Source organism: Amblyomma maculatum, chromosome 8 (genome assembly GCF_055883805.1).
Source record: "Amblyomma maculatum isolate TAMU_Amacu chromosome 8, ASM5588380v1, whole genome shotgun sequence".
In the NCBI taxonomy this organism is placed as follows: domain Eukaryota; kingdom Metazoa; phylum Arthropoda; class Arachnida; order Ixodida; family Ixodidae; genus Amblyomma; species Amblyomma maculatum.
Window position 1 is genome coordinate 104085378 of NC_139351.1, and position 20004 is coordinate 104105381.

The 20004-nt window shown below is 44.5% G+C and overlaps 2 protein-coding genes across 3 annotated transcripts in view; one reads left to right on the forward strand and one right to left on the reverse strand.

The window, feature by feature from the left end:
* The window catches only part of LOC146182072 (proton-coupled folate transporter-like), a 100234-nt gene that overhangs the window by 16936 nt on the left and 63294 nt on the right, over positions 1 to 20004 (reverse strand). The window lies entirely within an intron of this gene.
* LOC146182073 (pancreatic lipase-related protein 2-like) overlaps positions 19809 to 20004 on the forward strand; it is a 29932-nt gene continuing 29736 nt past the window's right edge. Inside the window, exon 1 of the mRNA XM_084575597.1 lies at positions 19809 to 19934. The gene's annotated coding sequence lies outside the window, so the exon portion shown is untranslated. The remainder of the gene's footprint in view (positions 19935 to 20004) is intronic.

Consider the following 20004-nt stretch of genomic DNA (forward strand, 5'->3'; position numbering starts at 1 on the left):
GATCACGGTGCGTGCATCCCAAGCCGAAACGCAGAGTCAGTTCTCTTCAATCGCTAGCGGCGTCAGCGGCATCAGTCAGTGGCTGCTATATGTTCGTCGCGCAACGTTCCTGTGGGCCCACGCGCTGCCTGCCGTAACCTCCCGATAACTTAATTGCTCTCTTCATTTCTCCGACCAAAAAGCTTCTTTCATGACAGTCAAGAACTGTTAGTGGCGTGTTTCTTGAAGGAATACGTGCGAAAAATTAAAAAATTATCTGTAATTGTACATACGTGTCTTGCTCGAGATCTTAGCCTCAAACTATCGGAAGGGTTAAACAGCTGATGAGTTGCGCTCAAATTTTGCATTAGGAAGTAACGTAGTTGTCGGCAATTTTTAATAGCGTTTCAAGGGCCCTTTAAGACTGAAAGAGGCTCATTACGTACTAGTAAGCGTCTTGTTTTTAGTAATTAATTTGGAACGTGGAAGAAAATGTCCCTTGCACGCAGACGTTTAGAACAAAAGCTGTCTAATGAAGCGCTTCAACCATTGTGCTCCCTTTTCATTCCGGTAAAGGGCAGACACTTAGCTATCAGCGAAGGAAACTTATTTCCGCAGCGGCACTCGTAGATGGCAGTAAGCCAGGTTTGTCCCCGGTTTTAAAACTATATGTAGTTATTTCTAACAAAAGATCACAGTCACTATAACGATATCGAGTCGTAGTCTATATTATTATAGTAGGACGATTTTCGCCACCTCTGAACTGTTTGTGAAATAAGCATTCATTTATTGATTGATTGAACAACCCTAATTAATGTCTTGCACAGACACCTGAACAAATAACTGCCCTAATTTGGGAACAAGTTTTATAGCTCGAAACGGGATACGAAAGTCAAAAACACGTAAAAGACGCACAAATGGGTGCTTCATAAGGACGGAAAACTGGGCGAGTTGGTTTGAATTTAATTAGGCATATTTTTACGGCTCAAAATATACATTCGTGGGTCCGTGCATTTCGCGTTCTTAAGACGTGGCTAATTAGAAAGAGGAACTGTTTGCCTCTTTCGTTTTGTTTTTTTTTTTTTTTTTTGTTTTTTTGTCTGCGGTCCTTTCCGCGTGATAGGACTTGTACAATACCGCGCAGGTGAAAACATAACCTGCCGGGTCTCTTCCAGTCATTATTAGATGGAAACTAAGTGACGTTATAGGATGTATGTGTTGCTTTTAGCGAACTGGCTACCGTCACGTAATCAAACACGAGTGTGGTACATGTATAGCGTATCACCTGGCTCCTTAGGGTTGCCATTCCGATGTCAGCCTGGCTAATGCTCCCAGCAAGCAGCACGTGAGTGCTGCCGCCTTTCTGCAACATATAAACGTATAAGAATGCCACCCTATTGCGTAACGGTTCTCCGTGTTGCCGCTACAAGGCATTCGTTATTACTGTCACTGATCACTGCTGTGACACATGAGTGACCTTACTGGTGTCAGAGTAGAACGAGAGAAAGAAGATGGCTACACAGTATGAAAGAGCACTGAACAAGGGTAGAGGAAGGTACCTCAGCAAGTCGAGCTCACTTGTCGACAACACTTCGCCTGGGTCGTCTTCCTACTGACTTGTCTTCGTACTGGTGTCGTCACACACAGCCAAGCCTAGGCCACTTTGTCACGTCAAAGTTACGTAATGAACTGCAGCTACGTGTGCGTTCTTTCAATAGTTTTTGTTTTCCATATTTAACGCGCAAAACAATGAAATCTTTTCTCTCTTTTTTTGCGAAAAACGTGTCCCATAAGAAATCCTCTGGATCTGGGTTCGCAGTCGCATCCGACTCGTCCACGCCAAGCACCGTCAGACTCGTTATTCTTCATAATGTGTTGTCGCCAGGACACCTGTTATCGCAGAACGAGTACAGCACTCGAATGTGAAGCATCCACTTCCTACCTTGCACTCTAGTGACTTGGAAGGCCCCCTACGAACAAGCGTCTCCTCACCACTCATACACCAGCATCCACTCTCCAATCATATTATCCAAAATCAAGAATGCTGCCCCCAACCTCCACCCAGATGCCTCCCATACCACAAACCCAGGATTTAAGCCAATTCAAGTTTAAAGTGCTTCACGTAGCACCTAGAGATCTGTACAGGAGACGCAAAGGGCAGCCAGACTCAAAGTTAATGCATACATCGCCGTGAGAAATACATTAGTTGCCTGCTACCTTTTCTTTTTTCTTTTTTTTTTTTCATTGAAAAAAAAGCTTAAAAGAATGACTGTTTCAGCTTACAGATTTGCCGACTGCTCGATGTTCGTAGTCTGGTGCGCTTCTCTACTGGGGCAGGTATTGAAGTGGTACGCTGATCGTTGGTCCCCATGCAACATCTGTGCTTTTGCGAACTGCACCCCTCAGTTGCTAGGCTGCCGCGCAGTGGCGTGCATTTATACGGAAGAGTCATCTCTCACAGTTCTCGATGTTTTTTTTTTTTTTTTTCTGCCTCGCACAACGCAGCTCGGTGTCCTTGAGCTCAGGAAGAGAAAATGATAAACGGAAACGCACCGCTTCTCGACAGTTGCGAACACTTTCCGGAGTTTTGTTGTCATTCCTTTTGGAAGGGAATGCATGAAATGCGCAGTGAGCTGTCGAAACGTGCACAGCTGGTCACAACTGCTGGTCTAGCGCGGAAGCGACATGAGGCGTGTTTTTTGATAAGCCCGTATATAACAGCATGAACAGCGGGGAATTCGCAAAGCCATTTCCAGGACGAGGTTCTTTGCATGCAGTTGTATAAGCAGGAATGCGGAATGAACGCCTGCATGACTGGCTACAGGGTATTCAGTGCAACATAAACACACAAGAAAAATGACACCACTGGACACCATGAATCGCCCGTGGTGTCCTCTTTCTTGTGTGTGTTCGTGTTGCGCTGAATACCTTGTAATTATATCTGACGACCAACTAGCTCAGCAGTTAACTCTCTTAATCTATGACTGGTACACGGTCGGTTGAGTTTCTACGCCGAACATCGCTCGAAAGAAGAGCGCGTTCCGAAGGTGTTGCTTGCATTGTTCAAGCGTTTCGTTCCGCGGATGCCCTGATTCGCCATGTTTCTCATATTCCTCTTACCGTGTAGCTTTGGCATCTTTGAGCCCAGAAAGGATCAGAATATCCTGTGCGGCAATATCGCGGCAATATAGGAGGGAAGGCAATTTAAACATTCGACTAGACCTGACTCCAAAAGTTTGAGGACCTAACGGTTTCTCTGTTTTTCAAATTAGTTTTGTTTTTCTCGTGACAGTGATACCAATGAAACATTTCAAATTTTAATGCAGAAAAAAAGTCTTCTTTTGTGCATGCTAACGGTTGTCTTTAACGTTTTGTTTTGTGCATGTCGCTCTGTCTCTACGACCGCGTGATGCCAGGAACCACTTTGTATTGGAGTCCTTGAGAGGTCCGGGATTCACCTCGACACGGCCACAAACCAGTGACGATTTCGCCACTTGTACTCAGTCGCAAAAACATTGAAATAACGCTCTTGGGAGCGGGATAAGCAGCAAACAAGGATTATTTGATCGCTTACTAGAACGTGATGGTTGTTTACCAACTTATATGTAGAACGAAAAGGAGTTTGTCAGCGACGAACGCCTATATTTTGCAATGCGACGAAGTTATTTGATGAGAAAAAATTAGGAAAATAAAAGCTTACATCGTTACTGAACTATGGACCATATCAGTAAAACTTAGATTGTGATATATCCAGTGTGCACAGATGTTCATTCGTAGGTAATTGGGATGTTCGATGAAATTTTCTGTTGTCCTCTGAGCCTACCCTACCGAAAAACCAAAAGTTCTACGTGGTAATAACCTCATAAAATCTCATCTAATCGCATAGACTCTCATACGGTGCACATCATTATAATAAAATATCGTACATATGTATGATAACATACCAGAAGCTACGAGGCCTTATGCAATTATATGTGACCTGTATGTGATTTCTTATGTGAATTGAATGAGATTGCGAAAATGTGAGGTTATTGCCTCATACAATTTGTTCAGTAGGGTATCGCTTAATATGCAGCTCAAAGGAGACAAGGTATAGGACAGCAAACGCGAATTGGCAATTGTCTTTGTCTAGATCGCGACATCACATTGATTCCTTGATCAATATTCTTAGAAATCTTAGCACGTGGTGCTTTTCTTTTTTTATTAGAAGACTTGTCAAGTGGCATAAAATGGGACTGTCTTTAACTTAAAGTAAGTCGTGTAGTTTACTGTCCTCAAAAAGCCGGAGCAAGCTCCGGCTTTTAATGTAGCATATTGGCCACAAGTGCAGGTATTCCTCCCTTGTAACCGGCAGTCCAACCGCTTGTCTTATTCTTGATGGCTGACTACATTCCTGGACATGTCCATAAAAGTTGACGAAGATCCACCTAGGCGGCCGCGTTTGGACACTTAGGGCATGTGCTCAGGACTTTATCTTCTTGAGAACCATATCGGCACCTCACCGACGGGATAAGAGCCGCCCCAGCCCTCCTCCACTCTCGTTGGGTTATGAAGGAGGGGGTAAGTGCACGGGGGAATCACGGCACGTTCCTTACAGCAGACCCCAAGATTGGGAGAGCAGAACGGGGATCAAATGCGTGTGGGTGAGGCACCCGCGTAAAGAGGCGTGGTGTTTAAGTGCGTCTTTATTTTTTTTTTTTTTTGTGACAATGTTCTTAGCGTGTTCTTGTATCCAATGTACCTGAATGCGTTTTGTTATTATTTCGAGCATGTATCTCCTGAGTAATTCTAGGGGTTTTGTAAATCTATTGAGTTGTTTAATAGTCGTTTAATCAGTTAGGCCTCCCTCGTTTCTTTTAGAGGCGTTCGAAACCCATTAAGCATGACTCACAATTCTAACCCTGATTTCCTAACCGATCAAGGCTGGAGCACTGTTGCCATGCATGCGTCCTTACCTTTGTGTTTTTTGTGTCTTGTTTGCAGTTGCGCGTGGATTCATGCATAGCGGACCAAAAAAAAAAAAAGACAAAAATGCTTCTTTCTCTCTTTACTTCATACCAACACTGCAAAAGGTAGAGATATGAGCGCCGCATTCACGGTTTTGCAAGCGACACGTCGAGCACACGTGTACACGCACTCTGCAGCAGAGATGGTAGACTTAATTACATCGTATTCGAGCATTGGAACGCGGGGGTGTCGTTCTGGTTGCAATGACAAATCTTGACTGGCTCAAACTACACAAAACGTAGCAGCCTATGCTCGGGTAGTTCTAACATGAATCATATTCTGAATGCGCGAATATAAAAGTATGCAGCTCGCCATTATGAGCTATCGTTCCTCTAGTATTTTCCAAACATGAAAATTTTCATTATTTCCAAACCAATATAACTATTGGCAACCGCCCTTTGCCTCAGCCTAGCTCAAGATGAAAACTTAACCTGCCTGGTGAATAGTCATCCCTCATAAAGAGAACAAGTTTGCTTTGCTTGTTTGGGGGGTTAACGTCCCAAAGCGACTAAGGCTATGAGAGGCGCTGTAGTGGAGTGCATCTGAAATTTCAACCAATCGGGGTTCTTTAAGGTGCACTGACATCGCACAGCACACGGGCGCCCTGCTTTTGGCCTCCATCTAAAAGCGATCGCCCCCACCAGGATTCAATTCCGCGTCCTTTGGATAAGCAGTAGAACACAGTAGCCACTACGGGGTATTAATTTCTGCATTTATATACTGGAGATGTAATGTATCAGAGAACGAGTTAGGCAGCATTACAGGTATTGCTATCACAGCGTTGTTTGCATTCATTCACTTCAGCAGTGTAAGATGTGAGGGTTTCGTCTGTCTTCATGACAAAAGACGTTGACTAATGAGGGAAAAAAATATACCAGACAGGTTGAAGCTGTGTTTTAGCGGTCTCTGAAGATTTTCAGTGTTATAAAATGGCGTGGAGGCAACTAAAATCATTTACCGTTCACTCGCGCACGAGAAGCCGACCAGTTGCATCTCGAAAAGCCAGAAAAGTGCCACAAACAAAGGGGACCCTTTGGTTGCGAGATTTGTTCTCTTTGACTTGGTCCTGGAGCGAGTAGCAAATAAGGGAAGCTAATGCCTCTCTTTAGCAAAGAGCGCCCTTGTCTTGCTTTTGGGACATGCTTCACATAAGTCTCAGAAGAACTGAGTGACACGACTTGGCAAAAGGTGAAAACGTTTGTCTTTCGCAGTACCAGTTCTATTCTTCTGTGGGCGAACTAACTCCCTTCTCAGTGAAAGTAATAAGCAGTAATAAGTAATAATTGTAAGCAAGCAATAAACTTTCCATGAAAAACAATTTGTGTGCAAATCTAGCACTTTGTGTCAATATTAACTTTATGCTGTTATTTGGGAGCATTGAAATTTTGATGATTTTAGGAAAGTGCTCGTCAAGAAAAACAGTATTTCGTAAAAAAATATGATGGAGCCAATTTTTTACAGTGGTGTGTAGCCGTTCTTAAATTCCCCGGTTTCAATATTGAAACCTACACTTGCCGAAGAACATGCGTGAGCACTGAAGGTGGTGGAACAACAGTGTGATGGTGAGGGTTAAACGTCATCCAAGTTTAGCAACGAACCTAAAAGTCCTTTAATTTAGCATGTTTATGTACGCTCGGTATCTAAAAACATCCTTATTGCCCCAGGAAGTTGGATTCATTCTTCCATCTTTTATTTCGCCTTTTTTTATAAGAAGTGAAAGAAAAAGTGCTACATCCGGCACGTAAACCTACAAACCTACCATGAACAAAAGTGGAGAGATTACGGTTTCGGCGGAAGGAGTGGCTGCGGGACCGTACCTAGACGCTGCTATCACGCCGCGCGCTCGCAGCGAGTGTGCTCCAAATGACGCAAGACTTCGCATTCCCTCCCGCGCGGGTACTTATCATGCCTGACGAATTTCTAGTGCGACGTTCCACAACCTTGATGCTGATGACCACAATGCAACGAAACGTGTATCGCAATGTGTCCTTATTGAACATTAGCACAGCCATCCGAGTGCAGCGCGAGACGTCAAACCGCTGCGCTCCTGAGTGGAAAAGGCGATTTATGTTTAGTTCCACCGATTCTCAGTATGTTCTCCACAGTGAAGAACTTTCTTCAGTATTTTCCCTGCCTAATCTATCTAATAGCTTATTTCAGTCGTCGATTCGGAGCAAGCCTTCTTGGTCTATGGATCGGGAAGCGAATATCAAAAGGTGCAGGATGATCTGAATCTGAGCTAGTTCAGCCTTGTGTCGTCTTGTCTTCTCTTTTGCGCGTTTTTACAGTTAGGCTGTAGTTACACACTATCAAAAGGTGATTTAGATTCAGATTCTGAGTTATGTCTACCGCGGCGCCACAATGTATTCGTGCTCACTGATTCGCTAAACTGTTGCTCCAGGTCGAAGGCCAGCGAAATTAGGGAGGCTACAGAAACAATGGCAGAAGTGGGTGCCAGCTCCATATTACGCCGTGGTCCTGCATTCGCTGTCCCCAATATTGGTGGCCTGTTCGCTCACTGATACTTCATCAGACACGCATTTTGGAAATAAAGGCCTAAAAGGGCCGCTCTTCTTTCATTGTGAGAGGCTGGATCGTGAGCCATAGCGGCGAAGCTGTTGAACTCGTGTCCAAGAGTAGAGTGTAGATTTAATTTCTTATTATCGTGTGCATTCTTCAGCAATGGGCACGACATTTCGTCACAAAGCACGAGCTGCTTGCACTGGACTTCTGAACCCTTCGGTAGAGACGATCATATCCAGAAGGAAAATGCACGGAAATCTGGCTCCATTTTTCCAACATCCCGTGAATATATGTGTTTACAAAGTGTCGCGGACTAACACGTTCTTTATTTCCGTGCAACATAGCGATTGCAATACTGAAACTCAACTAATACTTGTTAATTTGCCGCAACTGACTATGCTAGGGCGAGGCTTCTTAACATATGAGTGCCAGCCCTTGACCTCGCAGAGCGGATGAAGGACGCCACGTGACGCCTGGTCCACGAGCCAACGGTCCATTCTGTGAACCGGCCTTACGCGGACGCACTACAGAGGCTCGTATTGCTCAAAAGAAGGCGGCCAGGCCATCACTACTTATCACGCCCCAGACATTTACAGCGTACCGGTCGTTTGACAGAGTGCTTGTCATACACAACGCCATTACAGGCCAATTTAAGATGCGCACTCTAATTCGTCGAGACCACCAGCAGCAGAGCAGGCTAAAACCACACCAGGAAATTCTAAGGATTGATCAGCACTCGCGCGAGAGTAGCGACAAAGTTTGCGTCACTCGAAGCACTCTCGCACATCGCGTCGACCGCACTCTCGAGCGATAAGCGCTGTACGACGGAACACAGCGGCAAAATGAGTGAGAATACGCGCGTGCGCGCAATGAAACACTCCGGTGCCGCTGTCCTCCGCCAGGCTGTTACGGGAACCGGATCCAACCCCACCTGCTTTTTTGTGCGTTATCGCATTTCTTTCTGTTTTCTTCATGGCTCTGGGAAAAGATTAGAAAAGGCCACGTGGTACCGCCTGCTTTCCTGTATGAGAGGAAGGTGTGAATTGGTAAGCGAAGTAAGCGAAATGAATTGATAAGCGAAGAACCTTTAATTTGCCACAGTAAAGTGCTACGTGATCCATAGCAAAAGAAACAAAATGCTGATACGCATGTAGTTAATCAGCGGGCGTATATCGCATTCCATCCAGCGCTACCTCCTGACCGCTTATTTAAACTTCATGAAAGTGTTCGGAAAAGAAAAGCATGATGACGATAACGGTGCTCAAACAAATCAGGGGTGAGGTCCCGTTCCCAGAACAGCCTGGCAGAGGATAGCTGCACAGGAGTGCTCATTGCGCGCATGCGCGTATTCTCGCTCATTTTGCCGCTGTGCCCCGTCATACGGCGCTTATCGACTCAACGGTCGACGCTCGTGCGTTCAGGTTAAAAACGTGGGAGGGTGTACAACACGTGCAATGTGGGGAATGTTTAACATAAATTTCCATTCACTCCGTGAATTTATGGGTAAGCGCTTATACATGCATATATATTTTTGTACTCTCTCACAAGAAGATGACAAAGAACATGTATATGATATATATGACAGGGAAAGCACGCATTACACAGCTCTGAGAAACCAAATACATGCGCAAATAATTTATGCATGCTCACGTATTCATAAGATTCCTGTATTCTAAAGCAATCGTGCATATGTTTATCACACACACAAAAAAAGAAGCAGTGCAGCGCCTAATGCGTACATATAGAGCCAGTTCGTGTCTGATAAAGTAATTTGGTCGAGCTATGTGTTTTCTAGAATAAGGATTCCCTTTTTTTGTGTGTGTGTGTGTATTCTAGCGTATATAAATAATTTCTCTTTATAAGAAACGCAGGTAAGCTCTGTCGTGGCGTTTCCACAAGAATAATCATCGTTATTGCTGGCAGGGCGACGTATCCCTTTGGCCGAATAATTTTGCTTAGCGGTATACACATTCTTAAGCGCTTGTAGGCACTCGATTTTCAGCCCCCCCCCCCCCCCCCTCGAGTAATTTTAGAGCACAGTTTGCGTCTTGATAGGTAAACTGATCCGGCCCTGATATAGAATTTTTGAACGCATGATTCGGCACCACCGTTTCAGGCATCCGCAGTGGTGTGCAATGGAGATAATAGTTATGTATGAAACCGAATAACGGCGCGAATGGGGCAAGGACAAGGCGGAACATAAAGCAAGAGGACAGGCGCTAACTACCAACTCAGGTTTATTGCACCAAACCCTGCCTTTATGCGCCACACACATATATTATGCTGAGGCATGTAAAAGGAAAGAAAAATAAAGAGCCTCTGCCCATGCACAAAGTATAACGGGCTAGCTAGCTGTATCACGGAAGCCAATCACGGGGGAAACACCCAAGTATAAGAACAACCAGATGATAGGTTTCGAGATCTCAGGGTAGACGGCCACTCCTTTTTCGTCATCGCTTAACACTGCGTCGGCTTATTATATGGGGCTCTTTTTGCACGTTTGTAGAATGCAAACTCTTAGCTCTATAATTACACTCTGCTGGAACTGACACTAATCTTTTCACTTGAAGCCAGTTAGGTCATTTTGATATTTCAAGAGCCAGTCAGCAGTTCATCCTCCGTTCTCTGGCTGACATATATAGTGTCATCAGCTGCAACCTGCTTTCCGCTTTTATTGCACTTTCGATTTATATATAATGGTTACACGGTCAATGTTGAAGTCACAACTTTAGGTCCCCACCGCGATTTTTCTTAACGGAAATGTTGCACCGTGGATGCGGTGATATTTATGCAAAGTTCCTAATCTCATCCTCCCCCGATGCCATTTCTTGTGACGCAGTCGGTTACTATGCGACCCTCGGTTATACTGTCGTCGCATTACGCGCATTGCTCATGTCTTCTACCCAATTTCTTGTCATTGAATCGCGTTTGCGCGAGTTAATGCTTTGCGTTGCTTCGTGATGTTACGCTTATATTTTTTTTTCTATAGCTGGCTGCGTTGGACTCAATTTAAGTTTTTTGCATAATAAAGGTACAAGCAAAAAATACAAAGAATATTCAACGTAAATAGAGCTGTTTCTGACTAACGGTGTAGATCTGCTAGCATACAACTACGTGAACCAGAGTAGCGTGGCCATGGGGGCCCCATCATCATCACCGGCAGCGCTGAGTTGAAGAAGGGGAGGGGAGGTATCATCATCATCATTATCATCACCACCACCACCACCACCATCATCAGCCTGACTATACCCACAGCAGGGCGAAGGCCTCTCCCATACTTCTCCAATTAACCCGGTTCTGTGCTAGCTGCATCCACTTGACCCCTGCGAACTTCTTAACCTCATCCGCCCATCTAACTTTCTGCCGCCCCCTGCTACGCTTTCCTTCCCTTGGAATCCAGTTTGTCACCCTAAGCGACTATCGGTTATCTTCTCTTCGCACTACATGTCCTGCCCATGCCCATTTCTTCTTCTTAATTTCCACTAGAATGTCAGTAACTTGAGTTATTTCTCTGACCCACTCTGCACGCTTCCTATCTCTTAATGTTACCCCTACCATTTTTCGTTCCATAGCCCTCTGGGTTGTCCTCAACTTAAGTAGAACTCTCTTGGTTAGCCTCCACGTTTCAGCCCCATAGGTGAGTACAGGTAAGATGCAACTGTTGTATACTTTACTCTTGAGCGATACCGGTAAGCTGCTAGTCATAATCTGCGAGTGCTTGCCAAATGCGCTCCATCTCAATCTTATTATTCTTATTTCCTTTTCATGGTCCGAATCTGCGGTTACTACCTGTCCTAAGTAGACATAATCGCCTACTACTTCCATTACTTCGCTACCTAATGTAAACTGCTGTTCCTTCCCGAGGCTGTTGAACATTACCTCAGTCTTCTGCATATTGATTTTCAAGCCTACTTTTCTACTTTTCCTGTCTAGGTCATCAATCATTATTTGCAGTTCATCCCCCGAGTTGCTTAGCAAGGCAATGTCATCAGCAAATCGCAGATTACTGAGGTATTCTCTATCTAACCTTATCCCTGACTGCTCCCATTCCAAGTCTGAATACTTCCTCTAAGAGCTGTGAATAGTATTGGGGAGACTGTGTCTCCTTGCTTAACACCTTTCTTTATGGGAATTTTGTTACTTTCTTTATGCAGAACAATGGTTGCTGTGCAGCCCCTATATATATCTTCCAGCACTTTCACGTACGGCTCGTCTACCCCCTGATTTCGCAATGCCTGCATCACCGTCGAGGTTTCAAGTGAGTCAAATGCTTTTTCGTAATCAATGAATGCTATGTATAAGGGCTGGTTATATTCCGAGCATTTTTCTATCACCTGATTGATCGTATGGATATGATCGATAGTAGAGTACCGTTTCCGAAAATCTGCTAAGGAGGCTGTAGTCGAGGGCCTTCTCTCCGTAAGGAGAAGGGGGCCGGTCTATCCTAACCAACCTGATATATGGAGCTTCGGGCGATACATTTTAAAATCATACACGAGAACAGGAGGAAATGCACCCGCGTAATGCGTCATGCCCGATCACTTAGGGAGACCTGTGCAGCCTGTGTAATGTAGTTCCATCAGTGTGATGTTTTATTATGTTCAATTTTAACAAAGGGTTCCTTGTATAAAACGATATGCCTTTTTAGACTTTAATTTAGATTAGATATTGTTATCCACACAAAGTCAATCGTCTTCGGAAAGCAAAATGTAGGTAAAGAGAACACAGCTGTTTTTAACAATAATTCGATATGATATCTGATTTTCATTGCAATAGCAAAACAGGGCGATTTTTATTAACTGTACCAAGTATTGAAGAGAGAAGACTGAGCTGGCGTCTTGGTGGAACCAGTTTCATTCGGTGCTCCGGTGACCATCAAAAAAAGGGAACTCTCATTAACGTGTTATTCTGGTAAATACCTTCATCAATATCTCATTATTGTAATGATTGTAATGATATCTCGTGGCGAGATATCATTACAATAAAGCATCCCCCGTTTTTTTCATCTGCTCCAGTTGCACCCGTACGTTGCCATTTTGCTTAGTATGAGTTGAAACAGACAATAAACCTAAATGAAAAGCCTCATTCTGAGGTGGCCTACGAGATAATCGCTCAAAACTCTGCAGTGATCGCGTTATAATATATGAAAGCCTAGGGGGAGAGCCCTGACCAGTATTGTGGTTGTATTGTTTCCTTCGTTGCGAACGCAACCTAGCATGTGGAGTAGAAGTAATGCGCCAAGGGACCGGCGGCCAGCACTGACATCCGGCGCCAGGCTGCACTCAGAGGACACTAAACGAGCTATGGCAATGAATTTCTTAGTTATAAAGATTCGCATCACTCTCAATAATATTTCTCAAAACAACTAGAGGTATGCACTGGGGACGAATTGGCCATGACATCATATCTTGTAATAGCTGAGTACTAGTGGAAGAACTTTTTCGTTGCAGCTCACAGTGCGCGCGGAAGGTCTAGTTTGTCCTTGTGCTAATTCGTCGCGTTTTGCGTGGAGTGCTTGATTATGGCAACAGTACATGTACTGCAAGCGCTTACTATTCCAGACGCAGACGATCGACAAAAGAAACGTGAGAAAAACACTATAAACGTACCAGCCCCGCTCAGCTGTGTTAGAAAACGGCCGTGTTTCGATAGACGCTCAGCGTCAGGCATCCTTATACTGTGTGATGCGGATGCAAGTTAACGAGCTTCAACTAGTAAAAATTATACGAAACCGCTTCGGGACCACTGAGTGGTATTGTTGGCTACACATCGTCAAGTGCGGCATATTGGGAAAACTCCGGTTCCCTAGTCAAGAACAAAGAAAAAAAAGGAAAGGTATAGCAGTGCTTCCAGAAAGTAATGAAAGGTTACACAGTACTGCGAAACAACCTTTTACCTCGTTTGTAACGCGTACACTGCATGAAAGCGGAACAATAAGCGGACATTATCAGTGAGATAAGAACAACAATGCATGTCTGATCGACTGAAACAAGCCTGGATATTTATATCCATCCCCGGGAACATATGCCCATTGTCCTGGCAGGACTTTATGCAATTGCGGAACGGCTCTCTTCATTTGTGCGTTCACATTACGGAGCTACACGCAGTCCGAATTCGTTTCGTGCATGACATTTCATTAAAAACCGGAAGCCGATGCTCAAGTTCTACAAACTAAATACTGAGCGCAGAACTTTCGAAGTGGTTTCCAAGAAGAAGGGTGATTTTTACCGCCAAGTTATGTTCATCGTTGATAGTTCGCATGTTCATAAAAGTAATATTCTTTAGTATTATTACGTAACGTTCTAACATTTTATCGGGCCAAAAGGAAAATGAAAAGGTGAGGGTAGACCGAGGTTCCGCCTTCATACACGTAAGCGGTCCTAAGTGTCTCGAATTTCTGTTATTTTCTTTACTTATCATGAAGGCCTCAAAATGTGTTATGTACATGAGGGTTGGTGAGAATAGATAAGCGTATAATCGCGATGACAAAAATAGTTTTAACTTTTCAACCAACTGTGATTAGCGGTGGATGATCGCAACCTAATATGTTTGAAATGCCCTACCATTTGACGTCTTTGCGATGATAGATAAGATAGATAAGATAAGATAAAATATTTATTTCCATTGAACGTGGTGGAGAAAGAGGAATTTCAAACCATTACAGTGCGTAAACATGGGTAGGTAAATTGTAGCTGACGGCTGGTGCGGTATGTTGTGAGTGCGTGAATAGAGGCTGTAGTGCGCGTAGGAATGTGAAAAAAAAAATCACACAAAACGTACTCGTAATGCACACACGAGATTGCTCTGTCGACACCCAGGCTTGCCTGCTGACGCATTCTACAGAATGCGAGACGAGATGAGGAAAACTATGTCAGCGGTCAATAAATAAGTAGAATAGGAAGACGTTTATTTACAGCTTTAAATTCCTAATCGCATTTGTCAGCAAACACACTGTTCCAGATCTGCAGTCACTACCAGCGATGATTCGACATAATATTTTGCCAATCCAAGACGTTGGCTAAATATCATAAGCAGCTGTCCAGTTCTGGGGCTGTAAATCATTACCGCATTACTAACCAACTATTTCTAATCTTGGTCTCTGAGCACCTCTCGTGAACACGTTGAATAAAACAACAGAGCGATCGTGTCACCGTGTCCAAAAAAGATTTTATGTGTTTTTTATTTATTTATAGAGGACTGCGTTGGCTGTGCGTTACAGATATCTCCAGTAATATTATGCGATAGGGCTAGGGCTCGTCCTAAAGACTATCCGTTGTTGTTGTTAATGTTGTTGTTGTGGCTGTAGGAAGAAGGAAAAGAAAATGCACGGGCCTGCTACTGGCTCTGTAGCTGAGCCACCTCCGCTGCCTGATTTATTTATTTATAACTGATTTATTTATAGGAAGGGAAAAGCACGGTAACTGTCTCACTTGTTTTCTGTGGACACCGCAACCGCGCCGTAAGGGAAGGGAGGAAGGTGGGAGTGAAAGTGGAATGAGAGAAAGAGGAGCCGTAGTGGAGGGCTACGGAGTAATTTCGACCACCTGGGGATCTTTAACGTGCGCTGACATCGCACAGCACACGGAACCTCCGCTGCCTCATGCAGACAGAAGAGAAAATAGAGAAGAAAGAAAAGGAAGAGGGGAAAGAAAGACGCGCGCCGCAACAACAGCCGCTGTCCACCACCGAAGCGGTGACGGGTGCAACGACGGCCTACAACAGATAAAAATTCGATGGCAGGCTAGCCCCCGCCGCAAGCGGCGGTGACCTACCTGCCCCAGCCCCATCTAAAGACTATCCGGCGTTAGAGCTGTCGACGTTGTCGGCGGAAACGCACAACCATGCCTCAGGTGTGCTATGGTAGTCAGAGGTGACGTGGTCTGGCACTTGTTGGTCACCGATAGTGTGACGTCACGATATCATATGAAATGGCTGGGTTGGCAGGAGCTACTTACACGGATATCTTTTTTGGCACCAGAGGTTTAGATGCGGATCGCACCTGGGACCTTTAGATCACGAGGCAAACACGTCGACGCTGAACCATACAGACACATTCATCCGGTTTGGATAAACCTCGAGTTTATGTGTTTTATCGGCGGTCTTTCGCATAATTCACGGTCCTAAGAATGTATAGCTAAAAGCATGTGTGGGATATACAGGCACAAATGAAATGAGCATTTGTCAAGCGAGTAGCAAAGTGCAATTACTTTTTTTTTTTTACGTGGTAGAACGTAATATCACCTATGACCTTCAGACTTCGATTACAACGCCGCAATGATAGCGGAAATGTACAATAAGGTTACACATTACAACATTAGAGTTACGTATTTAGCGTGTTATAATCTGTTGTTGAACTGCTGTTGCAAGTGAAATGCAGTTTTGATACGGCGCATCCGGGAATGATAACTAAGTTGTTGAGTTATCGATCACCCTAACAGTTTCCAGAGTGGCTCTTAAAAAGCAAGGTGTACTGCGACCATCATGCAAAACTGCTTATTTATTCTCACAAGGTATGCAAATATTTTGATGCTTTTCAGCGGCTTGAAAACAGTGCGAAGAAAGAACATTTGCCCATGTGTTTTAGAACATTGTTTTTCTGCTGTTTTTGTTAATGCAGGAACAATGGCAAGTTGGTCCTGGAAAACGCAGCGCAACACATGAGACGAGAAAAGAACCGACAGAACAACGCGCTGACACTCAGCTCACCTTTATACTGCGTCTGTGACGACATATGCCGGGTGTTCTAGCTGAATATAATCAACCTTTAAAAAAATACGACGTACCCTGGTTTAATGAAACGAACTGGCGACTTTTGACAGCCACCTGGCCTAGTCAGCAGTATTTTTTCGCCAAATCGAATTATTTAGCAAAGAACAATGTGTCAGTTCAAAAGTTATCGATCGTCTTCAAAGGAGATGAGTGAAGGCTTTGCCCCGAGCTTCCGTTTATTTGGAGCAATGTATTTAGAGCGATTGCCTTACTAATACACATACAAACCCGGGGTCCGCTTTGGTATCATCGGGTGACCTTGAAGCTGAGCCGAGGTCAAACTGCCATTTAACCTGGCTATCGACAAGTCTAGCTTAGTATAGTGTGCTATAGTGAACTGCTGCATGACTACACAACTATCTGACCGCTTCACTAATTATGCGTCGCAAACTAATACAGTTAATTAGTTAACTGTGAATAAAAGTTGAACATTGCGGTATTCGTCGTCATATATCATTAATAGCTTATAGGCACTGGGCTGATCGTACCTTTTTAACTATGCTAATTAGTAATTGCTAACACGAATGAACTTTACGCTTCAGCATAAAGCCATACAGTGTGATAGCTTATATCAAGTACGATTGCGCTGTGCAAATTACAGATAATTAATAACGTTAATTAGCTTAGTGTGAATAAGTACTCAACTTTGCGCTACAACATTCTTGTTATATTGAAAAGATTTCGATGAGCAGAATCTGATAATATATATCATCGCACACTATTGCACGATCTTGGGTGTCATCATCATCATCAGCCTGATTATACCCACTGCAGGGCGAAGGCCTCTCCCATATTTCTCCACTACCAAGATTAAACCCCTATAATAATTTACTGCCCTTGTTAATAACAAGTGTAAGTAAAAGCTTCCGCGTTACAACGGGAGTACTTGCGTCCCAGGTAAAAAAAAATATCCTTTTTTTTTTTGTCGTCTGATCTCCCCGATGGGGCTTTTCGTGTGCACGGAACCAACAGGAAAAGGGGAGAACAACTTTATTAATTCCCGATTAAGCTTTCCCAATCTTGGCATCTGTTGTAAGGAAAAGTGCACGTACCCTTATTCCCCCGTACACTTACCCCCTCCCTCACAACCTAACGAGAATGGAGGAGGTGCCCCTTACAAGGATTAGGGCTGGGACGGTCCTTACTCCGTCAGTGAGGTTGCGATGGGGCTCTCAAGATGCAATGCAGAGCACACTCCCTTAGTGTCCAAGACCAGCCGCCGAGGTGGATCTTCGCCACCTTTTATGGACATGCCCAGGAATGGAGCCATCACGAATAAGACGAGTACAAGAAGTTGGATTCACGGCTACAAGGAGAAGGACCTGCACTTGTGGCTAATGGACGATATTAAGAGCCACAGCTTGCTCCAGTTTCCTGAAGAAAATAGACTGCACGACTTACTTTAGGTTAAAAAGCAGCCTCATTCTATGCCACATGGTGAGTCTTCGAATGAAAAAAAAAAAACTATATTGATATAAAGAGACACCACTAAGGTCCTCTAACAAAAAGTGCTTGTTCTACAGAGACTCGTCAGTCATCTGGCAAGCCCAAGTGAGCCCAAGCACTCCGGGAAGGAGCGAAGGGTGGGGGTGGATAAGAGAAACAAAGAGAGATAGCGGCCGTGTTACATGAGTACATTGTACGCTATGCGTATGCCCTGATTTCCGGGAATTTGGGGCAATGATATATGTAACGTCGCCCGAAGTTGCAGCGCATTACTAGGATGATGACCGTGAGAATACTTTGCGAAGAACATGTGCTTGTTCCGTGTTGGGTACACCGCGTGCGTAAGACTGCGTGGGTTCCTGTGATGTTATGATGATGTTCAGGTATTCGCTGCTTGTATGTTGCACCGTCTTCACCTGACGTTCGACTTGATCAGGTAATCGAGGGCGCCGAGATATGCTCCAGCAGCTGGTCACGTGACGGCTTTTTTTAAGGACAATAAAGAAGAAAAGACTCAAGATGATGCGACACACTAACAGCTCTGTGTGTCGCGCCTTCTTTCAGCGTTAAGGGCCCTTTTTTGTTTTTCATAAAGTCTAATGATCGCGTTGAATCACGGGCATGCTTCTGGCAGATTGTAGCTGACACATGACATGGCCAGACAAGACGAGTTGTGTCATGCAAGTCACGAGGCAACAAAACGCGGCCGAATTGACAAGCGCTGCCAATTCGGGCAGCCCCTTTAGGGTCCGACTCGAACCCTCCGGGCCAGAATCGTACAAGCTACTTTTACAGATCACGCAGGCACATTCGTACAGCCCAGTTAAGCGGGGCTTGGAATGCAGGCCATGCTGACTTGTACATAATGTAGTCGAACAGAACAGTATGCTAAAGTGTTCGACAATAAAGAAACAAATTATAGTATTGATAATTAAGCAAGTAACAAAGAGTACAGACTTGAACGAGGGTCATTTTTAAGAGACCTTGCAGTCGGGCTAGGTGGTTTACGTTTTCAGGAAGCGTTATAGTGCACACTGTCGACAAAGACGGAAGAGGAGACGAGCACTGGACACCGGCGTTACATGATTATAATAAATATCCCTGGCATGATTATAATAAAAATCAAAAGGTTTGGTTTGGTTTGGTCTGTGAGGTTTAACGTCCCAAAGCCTCAGGCTATGAGAGACGCCGTAGTGGAGGACTCCAGAAATTTCCACCACCTGGGGTTCTTTAACGTGCACTGACATCACACGGGCGCCTTGCTTTTCGCCTCTATCGAAAAGCGGCCGCCGAGACCGGGATTCGATCCCGCGTCCTTGGGAACAGTAGTCGAGCGCCGTAACCACTGCGCCACCCCGGCGAGCAAATAAAACAAGGGTGACTGCACTAGTTCCTATGGCAACGGCGAAATTTGGTCTAACAACCTAGTGAAAGTTGGTTATTACTACGTGTTTAATAATTGTATCACCAGAATTATTAACATTTTTACATTTCTGTTTTCTACGTTAAGGACTCCAGTCAATGAACGGCCTGTAGCCGTAGGCGTCAGTGAGCGGTCCCGCTGCATACTCAGTATTTAGGTGGGTAAATACAGGTGTCATGACCGTAACTCGTATTATTCGTTCAGAGAAATGAGTTACAGGGAACGTATAAGCAGGGCAGGTCCGTGTTTTCGTGAAAGAATGTTCAAACTCTTGCCACATAAAGCAGCGGGCAGCACGGAATCCAGTCAAACAATCATGCAGGAGACAAATGTACGGTGGAGGTGTGGTCAGAAGGAACAAGGCTGTGCCTGGATATATACGCGGACTAAGTAAATAAATGCTTAGATAACACCTGAGGGCACACCTATGCGCGGAGAGAGAACTGCAAAGCCGCTAATCTTATCGCCACGACTCCCCATCACCTGACATTACCACGCGCTTCCTGACATCACATCGATAAACTACTCAGCCTCTGCAATCCGGCCTTATAAAACAAATCTTTCGACGATTGCTGGGTGCTCTAAGAGACAAGTACGACGTGGTTAGTGGAACTTATGGAAATTTTTACAGCTACAAGCATGAAGAAAGGAGAAAACATAGGGGGAGTTCAGTGACCCGTAGTATAAGCAGAGCCTGAATAACAAAAGTCAGCGTCGAACGTGACGGTATCAAATCGTGGCTGGAGAATCGGTCGTCCCAAAGGCGTCAAAATCACCCTGGAATATCGTAAGTACATAGACCCCTTTATTCTCGCTTCCACAAGCTTATCTGCTGCGCTATCAGATTCGGCGTGGTT